The following is a 12,225-nucleotide window of genomic DNA, read 5'->3' as shown; positions in this document are numbered from 1 at the left end:
ATTATCGGATGAGAAACTTGATTGGAGCTGCAAGGTTCCAGACAGCTTTAGGATGAAAAGGGGAGTGTATACAGGGATAGATCCCTCCTCCTCTGGAAGCTCTGCTTCCCACTGGCCAGCTAGAGAGATGTAAGCTAATTAGTTCTTGCTTCCCACATTTATTTAAACCCTGGGCTGGGGTTTCTTAGGTCTCTTGCCTCATTTTTAGTTGAGCTCACTATCTCTCCCTATGGTTATATGATATAGGAATTCTGTTTTAGGTTGCTTTTGGTCTGACCAATTGCCTCTTTAAGGGGTCAGGAAGGAATTTTTCCCACTGGGGACAAATTGCTGGGACCTAGTGGATTTCTGTTTTGGGTTTTTTTGCCTTCCTTATGGAGACATGGGTTAAGTAGTTATAGGATTTAGGAATTTAATGTGAGGAATTGTATTAACTGTTTGTTCATCGCAACTTACAGCCAGCATCCAGTACAGCTAAAAGGCCAGAGAATCAGCAACCAGAAAATAAGAGACATGAGATTTTCTTGGTGGACCACATGTCTATGGAAAAAAGAAGACCCGAGGTTCTTGCAAACCAAGGTCCCTCTTTGGTACCTTCTATACCTTTCACAGTGGGGAAGGTGAGAGGATTCAGCAGAGCTAGCTGAATCCTTGGGGTAGGCATTTGGAGTGTCCAGCCTGAGTTGCTGGCTATATGATAGATGCCTGAAAACACCACGCTGGACAATCAGCCACTTAAATGCCCAGTCTGGGGAGAAGGGCAAATAGCGCCCCTGTCCAATGTTACATTTTAATTAAATGGCATCTGCCATTTAAAATCCATTCCTGTGTCTGTCCTCATTCTCTTTCATGTCCTGATCAATGCTAGACGCTATCGAGCTTCATCAAGTGCCACTTGCTGCTTTTTGTTGTTTGTTAAATGACTGCTGTGTGAGCCTGACAGTCGTATAATTCTGAAAATATTTTAACATGGAGATCAAGTCATAACTTTGGAATTTTCTTCCGTGTGATTCTATAATATCTGTGTTAAAGCAGATTAGTAAGAAAAACACTATGCCATTTGCATTCCAAGCACACCGGAAAGGTACCTGTGTCAGACTCCCGAGCCATACCTGCAAATGAAATAAAAATCTAATATCAAGCAAGTAAATATAATTGCACTTGCTTAATAGTAACCATCTCATGGTAACCCACCATTTTCTTCCACCTCTTTATGACTTTAAGAAACATTTGGAAAATATGTGTTTATGAATTACTTACCTGTGTTGAAGCTATTAAATTAGAGGCCTCTCCCTTCAGTATAAAAAGTAGATTAAAACTCAAGTCATTTCATGGTCTGACTCTGCAAAGAGTGTCAATAAAAGAGAAATAACGTTTGTACAGTTTAGTAAAGCACGCCAACCTTTCTTTAGAACACAGCAAATTATTTTTGTGAAAAGAATTTCATTCCTGAGTCCTTTTAGCTTCACAGCAGTATTTTTGTAATATATCATGAAAGAGGTGAAAATATCTGTCTTGAGCTGCATGTATTCTTATCATTACCACTTAATAGATTTAAGAACCAGAGCAGTCAAAGAATCCAACAGAACTGTCTGAAAGATCAGTTATGTCAGTCCCAGCTTCTTTTTTGGAGGAATTTGTGTTTTTCCTCTGCAATACTGTAACAGTCATTATAGAGTAGCTCTAGAAGTTTTAGCCACTGTGTGTCTACTTTATATTATGCTGAGTTCATTGCTGCTTTTAAGTGTCAAATGCTGCTTGAGATATTTCAGCAATCTATAAGCCTATTTCCTTTCACCGATGCTTCAAGACTATGGGAGAGTGAAGTTATTCTGCAAGATTACATCCATTGCTATATTAAGTGGCACAAAATCTCCTTGTCATTCTAGCCTTTGAAAATGATGATCTAAACTGAGTGATTGTGCTCATATTCTTTATTTGACTGGGTGGCTGCCACTCAGAATCTATCTTAATTGATACCAAATGACTGTGACCGTAAGAAATGAAAGAAAAGCATACAAAAGAACCTACAAGTGTGTATTTAAAATAGAAAAAGGTATCGTATGTGATGCAGTGTGAAGCATTGTGTACATTTAATCATTTTCCTTCACACATTTGTTCCGTTCCATGTAATAGCTGACTTGCATTCTAAAAATTAGCTAATTAAGAATGTCATTTTTTTCATTCTTTTAATTTTAGAGGGACTTTTAGAATTCTTAAACCAAACCCATTTACTGTGAAAAAGCTGCTAATTAAAGATAACACATAAAACAATCACATGCTGTACTGAATATGGTTAAAGCCACCAATGTACTGAATAATCTCAGATAAATTCAGCTGCTGATGGGAACATATCCTGCTGCCTCTTTGATATTGCAGATATTTCCCTGGGAGTTTCACATCTATCCATTATTTTAAGATGCCATAGTCTCAATGGCTTAATACTTGGCAACCAACCCAAACCAAAGCATATTCCTCTTCACATTGTGGCTGTGACTTCCCCTTATGATGCAGCACTTCATGTTGTCCATCATAACGTAAGCTGATGTGATACATTCTGTAACAAAAATGTTTACTGCCCCAGTAAACGATGCCCAGTGACCACAGCCCATTTCTTTTTTTTCCCCAAGTTGATAGTGTTAATTCAAACTGCTACAGGCTGGTCTTCCAACAAATTGTGATCGTAGGTAACCTACGGCTCCCACCTGGATATTTCAAAGTACTATTCGTTTTCTTCATAATTCTCCTCCTCATTTGTTTTACTCATTAATGTACATATAGCAGCCCAGGATGAAGGGAAGCCAGCTAATATGCCAGGCATGAAACCTGAAGAGCTCTGTGTAAGCTCAAAAATGTCTCTCTCTCACTAACAGAAGCTGGTCCAATAAAAGATCTTACTTCACCCACCTTATCCCACAGGCATAAAAGACTAATTTATTTAATCTTTGAAACATACTGGATCATTTTGGAAGAATTTCAGGATATTGAATTAACTGATTTAAATCCAACCTTGTTTATATCTCCAAAACATCAGGCCAATCCAATGATGCTCAAATCCCCCATCTTGGTGTATGCAGAGAAACTTACTATCTTGGCATCAAATTACATGCCAATTTAGGGATGCTAGCTAAATCCAGTCTCATCTTCAAGAAAATCTGACATGAACAGATGCTCATTGAGACAAAGGTTCAAATTCATCCTTTGTATAATTCTATTAAAATTGATGATGTTTGCCAGGGATGAATTTATTCCAGGGAGTTCATTGTTGACACCAAGGCACATATTCAAGATGACTGATATACCATGTGATCTCAATGGAATCAACACAAGTAGTAAATTGAGCAATGAATCTGATCTAAAAAGATGATTGGAATAAAAGCGGTGGTGGGTATATACATAAACCAGTGTAACATGAACACCGAACTAAGCTATATTTAAAGGGATAACAGCCCTCATGCTTCAGAATGTGGTTGCCAGCAGGGACTTCTTAGAATGAGAACAAGTACTATTAGTCCATTTCTTTCCTGGGTATATTAGGATTGCTTTGAAGGTGTTTTGGCCAGTGGCAGGATACCAAGAAGACTAATGATCTGGTCTACAGGTGGCTCTATTTACACTTCTAATTTGCGGCAGATAAAACACAGAGAAATGTAAGCGTTATATTTAACGACAAAGACACTCTCATATGAAGAATATTTCCCTTCCCCTTTAAAAAAGAAACATTGGGCCTTATTCTCATTTACACTAAGGCATTGTTCTGGGAGCCTTGAAATGAATGTAACTGTTTCATTACACTCTAAGGCCCCTTTACACTGCCAGAGAGGTGAAGAGGCTTTAGTGTTAAAAACAATGGACTTGATTCTCATTAATATCATTGGGAGAGTATTAGAAAGCTACTTGTAGATTAATAAATGAGATTGGTAAGAAAGTTAAATATAATTATGTTAGAAATATCTCACATATCTCCCAGATAAAGGATCTTATGATTAAAAAGTTAACTAAAAACTAAATTTTCCCCAATATTAAATATTCCCCCACGCTCCTCGGTTCTATTTTTTAAACTTTAATTATTCATCACAATCTATGCCAATCTAGGAGTTCTCAGCTTTTCAGTCCAAAAACTGCCAGTATAACCTTATTAAAAACATGGCAGCAAAGGATAACTTGGCAGAAAACTGTTGCAAATGGCTAAACCCCCAGCTTATCCAGCTACCATGATAACCAGAATGAAATGGAAAATGAAATTGCTCACCATGCTGACCAATGGGGATGAGGGGGGAAGGTCTATCTGTATGTGGTAGTCTCTGCTACCTATGGATACAGGAGGGTGTAATCCAGTCCTCAGTAATTACTCTATTTATTCTGATACAATGGAGTTAACATATATCAGCCATTCTATTGCATCTGCTTTGCTCAAACAAGTACGTGTAAGTTATGGGGAGAGGTGAGGATAGAATATCTACCTTGCACATAAACTAAAATTTGCAACAACAAAAGTTACTTGATTCAAAGGCTGTGTCTTTATAGACAAAAATGCATAGCAACATTTCCTTAGGAATTTCCAAGCCACTTCTATTTAAACAAAGCAATGAAATAGATGGAATTTTACTCACATTTCTCAGAATTTGTGATTCCAAGAGAAGGGCATTGTGATTGAGGGTAGGAGGGAGGGAATCCCCTAGTGGTCAGAGCACTAGCTCACTATACCCCATTTTGAGTCAAGTCCACAGGCTGGCAGTAGGGGAGCCCAGGCCCCCACATTCCCACCCAGATCCCTGGGGCTGGCAGTTCAGGTGTGAATCCTGAGTAAGGATATCACCAAGCCTGCTCCCAAAGTCTCTTCCTACTGCCTCCCCTGCCTCTCCAGAGGCCCAAAGGGGGGCTGATGATTGACTTGCAATGCAAGTGTTCTGCTATTTCTCCAGCAGCAGCCTGCAGCTCTCTACGGAAGTCAGCTCAGGGGGACATGGGACTCCTGCTATATCCCTACAGGAGCTACTAATGCTGGTCTACCCCCTCACACTGACTGAGCTATGTTGCACCCTTTTAAGCTCCACTTCCAGCAGAGCACTCCCAGCAGATGAGACTGGGCGGAGCCTCCTGGGCCCAGAGCTGCTCCGTTACAATCTGTTCCTCAGTGTGGAGTTTGTACATCCAACCACAGGTATAAGTAGAAAATGGCAGCTTAGATTGTTACTAAATCTAAGGAGTAAGTTTGTGTCATGGAGTCATAAATTGGAGGATTCCAAAGCCATGATCATTGTGATCATTCAGTCTGACCTCCTTCATAACACAGGCCATAGAACACACCCAAAATAATTCCTAGAGCAGATCTTTTAGGATAATATCCAATCTTGATTTAAAAATTGTCCGTGATGGAGAATCAACCACAATCAGTGGTAGGTTAATTACTCTCACCTTATTTCCAGTCTGAATTTGCCTAGCTTCAACTTCCAGCCACTGGCTCATGTTATACCTTTCTCTGCTAGAAGAGCCCATTATTAAATATTTGATCCCCATATAGGTACTTATAGACTCATCAAGTCATCCTTTCACCTTCTCTTTGTTAAGCTAAATAGATTGAGCTCCTCTAGTCTATCACTATAAAGCATATTTTAATCATTCTCCTGGCTCCTTTCTTAACCTTCTCCAATTTACCAACATCCTTCTTGAATTTGGACACCACAGCTGGACACAGTATTCCAGCCATGGCCACACTACTCTCTACTCAAGAGTCTCCTGTTTTAAGTAACCCAGGATCACATTAGACCTTCTTTTGGGCATAGCATCACACTAGGAACTCATGCTCATCTCATTATCCACCACAACCCCCAAATCTTTTTCAGAGTCACTGTTTCACAAGAGAGATTTCCCCATCATGTAAGTGCAGCCTACATTCTTTGTTCCAGATGTATACATTTACCCAGATTAAAATGCAGACTGTCTGCTTGCGCCCAGTTTACCACACAATCTAGATTTCTCTGGATCAGTTACCTGTACTCTCCATTATTTATCACTCCCCCCAGTTTGCGTGTCATCTGCAAACTTTACCGGCCATAATTTTATATTTTCTTCCAGGTCATTATAAAAATGTTGACTTGCATAAGGGAAATTTGATCCCTGCAGGATCATACTAGTAACACACCCATTCGATGATGATTTCCATTTTCAGTTATATTTTGAGACTTATCAGTTAGCTGATGTTTAATCCATTTAATGGATCCCATGTTAATTTTATACCTTTCTAGTTTTTTTAACCAATACTAGCAAGTCAAACAACTCATTGAAGTTTATTACATCAACACTATTACCTTTGTCAAACAAATTTGTAATATCAAAATAAAAGCTTTCTAGTTAGAAAGGATCTATTTTCCATAAACCCAGGCTGATTGGTGTTAATTATATTGCCCTCTTTTAATGCTTTATTATTAATTATATAGCCCTCCTTTAATGCTCCCATATTAGATTGCTCCATTATCTTGCCCAGAATCAATGTCAGACTGACAAGCCTATAATTATCCAGGTCATCCCATTTACTCTTTTTAAATATTGGCACAGCTTTAATTCTCTGCCAGTCTTCTAGAACTTCCCCAATTTTCCAAGACTTTTTGAAGGAACAAAAAAAAACATTAATCGTTCAATGAGCTCCTCAGCCAGCTCTTTTAAACCTCTTGGATGCAAGTTACCTGGACCTGCTGATTTAAAAATGTCTGACTTTAGTAGCTTCTGGTTAACATCCTCCTGAGATACTAGTAGAATGGAAAAAGAGTATCACATAATATGACATAATCATAGTTCCCCCTCTCCCCCGCCCCCGCAAATGCAGATCAGAAATATTTACGGGACACCTCTGCCTTTTCTGAATTATTATTGCTAATTCTACCATCTCCATCTAGTAACGGATCAATACCTTTGTCAGGATTCTTTTTGTTCCTAATATCCTTAAACTCCTTTTCCCTGCTAGCCATAGATTTCTCTTGTGTCCCTTTGCTTCCCTTATCAATTTTATACACTTCCCCTTTCTTCCATTTCTTTACATCCATCTATATTTTATAGCTACCTTCATTTCCTCTGTAAGCCAGGTCAGTTTTTTAACTAATACAGCCTTCTTCCTCAATTGTGGTTTTTGGGCATCTAGTAAGGTGTTCTTAAACAGTTCCCAATTATCATTCACATTTTTCTGACTAAATTCTTCCTCCCAGCTGATCTAGCTCATAATTGTTTTCACCTTTTCAAACATGGCCCTTTTAAAGCACCAAGCATAAATACCACTGGTCTAGACTTTATTCTGTTTGCACATCATAAATATGATCAACTGATGACCACTTTACCTAAGCTACCATTATTTTGGAGTTCTAATATAGAATTCCTCCATGTTGAGTACACTTTTTGAGTTAGGAAACTGTCATCTATAACATTTAGAAATTCCAAGGATCTTTTATTTCTAGTAGCATGAGACCGCTAGCATACGTCAATAAAATTGAAGCCTCCCCCCATCACACAGGTTTTTCCCCCTACACATTATCTATAGGTGTGTGAGGAGCTAGTCATCCTGTTCTCAGGTGTGATTTGGTGCTCTGTAGCAGACACCAACTAATACTCCATCTTGTTCTTTATCTGTTAGGACACTGATCTATAAGCACTCAAGACCATTTTCTTCTGAATTATCAATGATTCCGAAATAGGTAATGCCATTTTTGACAGAGTGCTACTCCCCCTCCCCTTTTGCCCACTCAACACTTCCTAAATATGTTATACCCATTTATTTTCACATTCCAATCATTGGATTCATTGCACCAGGTTTCAGTAATACCAACTAGATTAAGTTTATGCTCATAAATGAGCAATTCCAATTCCTCTTCTTTGTTACTCAGGCTGCTAGCATTGGTATAAAGGCAATAAAAGTATTTCTTCTCAGCAGGGGGAGGATCAATACCTCACTGCAGTCTTTTGTCTTTTATTGCTCAGACCAGATTGCCTCTTAAGTAAAAGACTGCTCAGCACACATGATGTTGGAGCAGCACGGGGCGGGGGGGGGGGGACTTCTCTACCTGCTTCTAATATCAAATCAGGCAACAATGGGCCAAATACTCTTCTTCCATTGGCAAAGCACAGCATAGCTCAGTAGGATTACACCACAGTAAAGAAGAGGAGAATTTGCTTTTAAAGAGATCAACAAATTGATGCTTCTGACTGAAAATTTGTACCGATAATTTTTGTAAGAAATATCTAAGACTACTACAATGTAAAAAGATTAGTGGGAAACTTTTTTCTGTTTTCTCAGTTTATGTTGTGTATTTGACAGTGCTTTTGGAATAGTCAGTTTCAACATTTCCCACACATAGGCAATTATTGTATTGTTTCTATTACAATACATCCCAAGGGCCCTTGCAGTCAGGCATGGAGCCACTGGTGAGGCCTAACTTGATTTCCCTTCACCCAGAATATAAACAAGTCCACCAAGCAGGCTTCAGATATTAAAGAGTGCCCTCTTGGGGGGATGGGGGATGTCAGTCATTTATTTAACTGAAAGTCTACCACAAAGCATAAACAAAACCTTCATCCCAGCTTCCTAGTTAAGAGATTGAGTCAGACTCAGTCCATCTGCCCCCAGGTGAGTCTACATCTTGCCTCTATCCAGTCTCTTCAGCTGGAGCTCTCTCAGTTCAGATCTCCTGCTACTACCTGGATAGAGCCCTTCTCAAGAGTCAGGGGTTTGTGCAGATCTGTCAAGGGCAGCTCTTCCCCTGGACAGCTTGCAGTTCCTGGCAGGCCAGGTTTCCTGCCACTGTTTGTGACTCCCCCTACTGAAGCTAAGTCCTCCTAGATCTCTGCCAACTGCAACTCTTTCTCCAGAATTCTCCCATCTCTAGGAACATCCATCTGGTAAACTCCCTAGAAGTTCTCTAGCTCCAGAAACACATCCTATACTCTCCCTGCCTTAGTAGGGCACCTTCTACTTATTTCCCCAGGTAGCTCCCATCCCAAGAAACTTCCTCTTTCTCTCTCTCGCCCTCTTCCTCCTTTAACTGAGCTTGGGGACCTTTATTAGGTCCAGGTGCTAATTTACTACTTAACCCTTAATTGGCCACCTGGCCAGTCATTTGCCCCCAGATAGGCCTTCAAAAGGCAGTCACAGGCAGACTGAGGCCCCGATTTGCTTTAAGAGGTCTGTTGCCCTTTGACATGCCCAATCCGGATTAGGGTGTCAGCACTGTACAAACGTATAGGTAAGCATTGTTCTTGCTCTAAATAGCTAACAGTCTAATTAGGCAAGACAAAGCAAGGCCTTGATCCTGCAAAGACACACCTTTGCAATGCAATGGGACAGCCTGTATGTACAATTAAGCATGTTCTGTTAGTGTTTACAGGATCCAGGCGCAAGTGAGCATGTAGCCACCTGCACAGAACTTGGGGGGAGGAGCATAGGTTGCAGGAGGAAGATGCTTGGAGGAGGCACCAGGAAGTCAGTCTGTGTGCACAAGGCTGGTACTCTAGCTGCAGTTGTTGTGGTATTAGTAACTAGTATGAGGTACAGGAAATGGATTGTAACAACGTCAGGAAAGAAGTGGGATAGGAGGGAGAATGTAAGAGTGCTACGGTCAGATGGTTACATAGATATACTTTCTGCACAACATGATGGTTCCAATTCAATTGAACCTTTTTTCCAATCATTACTTTAAAAGTTCCCTTTCACACTATACACCCCGCCCCCACACACTACCTTCCTAAACATTGCTCATCTTTCCCAACTAGAAAACCTGACCCTGGGCCTCAATGCCTACTATTTTAGTCATTTTCCCCCCCAACAACCCCTCTGCTGAGTATTGCTAATTCCTTTATAAAAAATGAACTACCCCCATAGTTCCATCAGCCAGTGAGTCCTCTTTCTCCATGTAAGATCCCCTCTTTGTAAAATGGGTAAGCCACCAGGGTTCCATCACTCTGCCTAATGTCCAGGGAAGGCAGGAGTTGATCCCTGCAGGTATCAGATGCAAAAGGGCAGAAAATCCATTGATGAGTTATAAAGCATACACTTTGAGGTCAGAGAATGTGAAAGTGCCATGAAGGTTTGTCTATTACCTAACTCGCAACACTGTTCCCCCCATTTTTCCCCACTTCCAGAAATCATGCTCCAAACCCACCAAAGAGCTCAGAGCTCAGCAGCAGGGCATCTAAGGCTGTAAAAAAAAACCCTGATGTGATCTGGGGGGCTGCATTATTGCTTGGACCATGTGTCCTCAAAATTCTGCCTCTGGAAACCCAGGGCTGAACTAATACCCTGCTCCTTCGTGCTCATGACAGTTGCTGTTGGTGTAGGCATTTCAGAGGAGAGAAAAATACTTTAGAAAATAGGAAAATGGTTATAAAACCACAAAGACTAGCAGTGGGATTCAGAGGCAGATTTAGTACCATAATGGGCTTTAACTCTTAGCTCCTTTTTGGATATTCACAAGATTTTTAAATGCATGGTGTCCCTTTTAAAAGAAATATTATCAAGCTAAAAGTAAAGGGCCAGATCACCCACTAGATCTGTCCCTGGGAACCTCCCTGTTTGGCTCTTACCCCCTCTTTGAGAAAGGGAGGCCCAGCCACTTCTGTATTCCCATGTCCTGCTGACCCCTGGTGCTGAGGAGGGCACTCCATGTGATCTATGGTTTGCACAATAGTGAGGGTAGAGAGTAGATGCACCAGGAAGAGGAGCTGGTGGGCTGGGATCAGGTTCAAAGGAGATATGGATTGTCCCTATCCAACCTCACTGAGAATTACAGGAAAAAGTAACAGTGTGGGGCTGTATTAACTTTTCTATGGAGTCTCCCCATGTGGGGTACAAAAGCAGCTGCTGCCAGACTGAGTACCTGCTGGGACTGCACTTGCTCCTCCACCTATTGTAAATGATAAATTATACTGTCTATCATAAAGCCAGATTTGGCCAGATTTTCACAGGAACAGAAAGATGCACCCCGACACAGGGACCCCCCACCAATTTCAAGTCACTTCTCCAAGGCATAAAGGCACTGAAGTGTCTCAACAAAATGGTGGTAAGAATGTTTTTAACATGGGCAAAACAATAAATTTTTCCCTAATCTTATTCAGAAAAACAGCTGAACCGTTCATTTTAGGTGAAATTTTTCAAAATAATTCAGCCTGAGGCAGACATGTGGAATGGAAAAATCTCAACCCAAATGGTTAAAGTTTGGAAAATTTGTACACAGCTGAAAAGAGGGTCTTATAATGGAAAGTGTCAGGGAAACTTAACTATCAATGTTGCTACTCGCCCTACTTTTAATAATAAATCAGCGTACCAAACCTATTACTGCTCACAGATAGGAGCATCTTGGAGATGTAATGGAGGGAAGAATTTGGTTTGATCTTTCTCCAGTCCTGAGTGGTCACAACAAGAAATATTTTTTATATCCACTCTTCCAATGTATGCACCAAGATAAGTGGATGGCATCTCTTCCCTCTAGGCCTGTGGCAGTGTTTCAGTTCACATAGTTACAGGGCAGTGTGGAGAGAGACTCAGTTTAAACACTTCCAGGACAATCTCACTACAGTGGCTCTGGGCTTAGCTATAAACAGGGTTTTCAGAGTTCCACCACAGTACAATCCATATAATGCCAGAGAATTGTAATCCAGAATCTAAGCTTCCATTTTAAAAATAACACTTTTCAAATATGAACAAATGCAGCAGTGCTGCCTTTCTAAGTATGCGGACAGCCTGAAATAATGGCTCTGAGGTGTAAGCTGCTCCCATTCTTCTTACTGTGGTGTTAACTACAAACCCTAAGGATCCTAAACAAAATGTCAGCATTATTAAATATTTTGCTGCTAAATATGTTAGCGGAAACATCTGATGTGCTTATTTTACATTCCCAAATCCACATTTTTCTGGGTGCCAAAAATCACCACCCGTCTCTTTCCCAGTTGCCAAAACATCCAGATTTCCCCCTTGACAACTCCTAGGCTTTTGGTTAAACCTCACATTAGTAAAGATTTTTTTAAAAATCTACTTATTTTACTACTTCAGAAATGCTTTTCTATCCATTCAAAAGATGAATAAAGATGATCTCAGTGTTGAAGAAGAATTGAATGAATATCATGATGAGGTTACCAGAAATTATTGGTTTTACTACAGGAATGAAAGTAAGATATTAAGTCCCTAATTCAAGAAAGCATTTGAACAGTAGGGTCAAAGTAAATAAACAGAATTTAATATCAAAA

The 12,225-nt window shown here is 40.2% G+C and overlaps 1 protein-coding gene across 1 annotated transcript in view; it reads right to left on the bottom strand.

The window, feature by feature from the left end:
- The window catches only part of LOC141982475 (uncharacterized), a 98,910-nt gene that overhangs the window by 77,482 nt on the left and 9,203 nt on the right, over window positions 1-12,225 (bottom strand). The window lies entirely within an intron of this gene.

Source organism: Natator depressus, chromosome 2 (assembly GCF_965152275.1).
Source record: "Natator depressus isolate rNatDep1 chromosome 2, rNatDep2.hap1, whole genome shotgun sequence".
Lineage (NCBI taxonomy): Eukaryota > Metazoa > Chordata > Testudines > Cheloniidae > Natator > Natator depressus.
The sequence above is the reverse complement of the archived record's forward strand: the minus strand, read 5'-3'. Positions and strand labels throughout refer to the sequence as shown.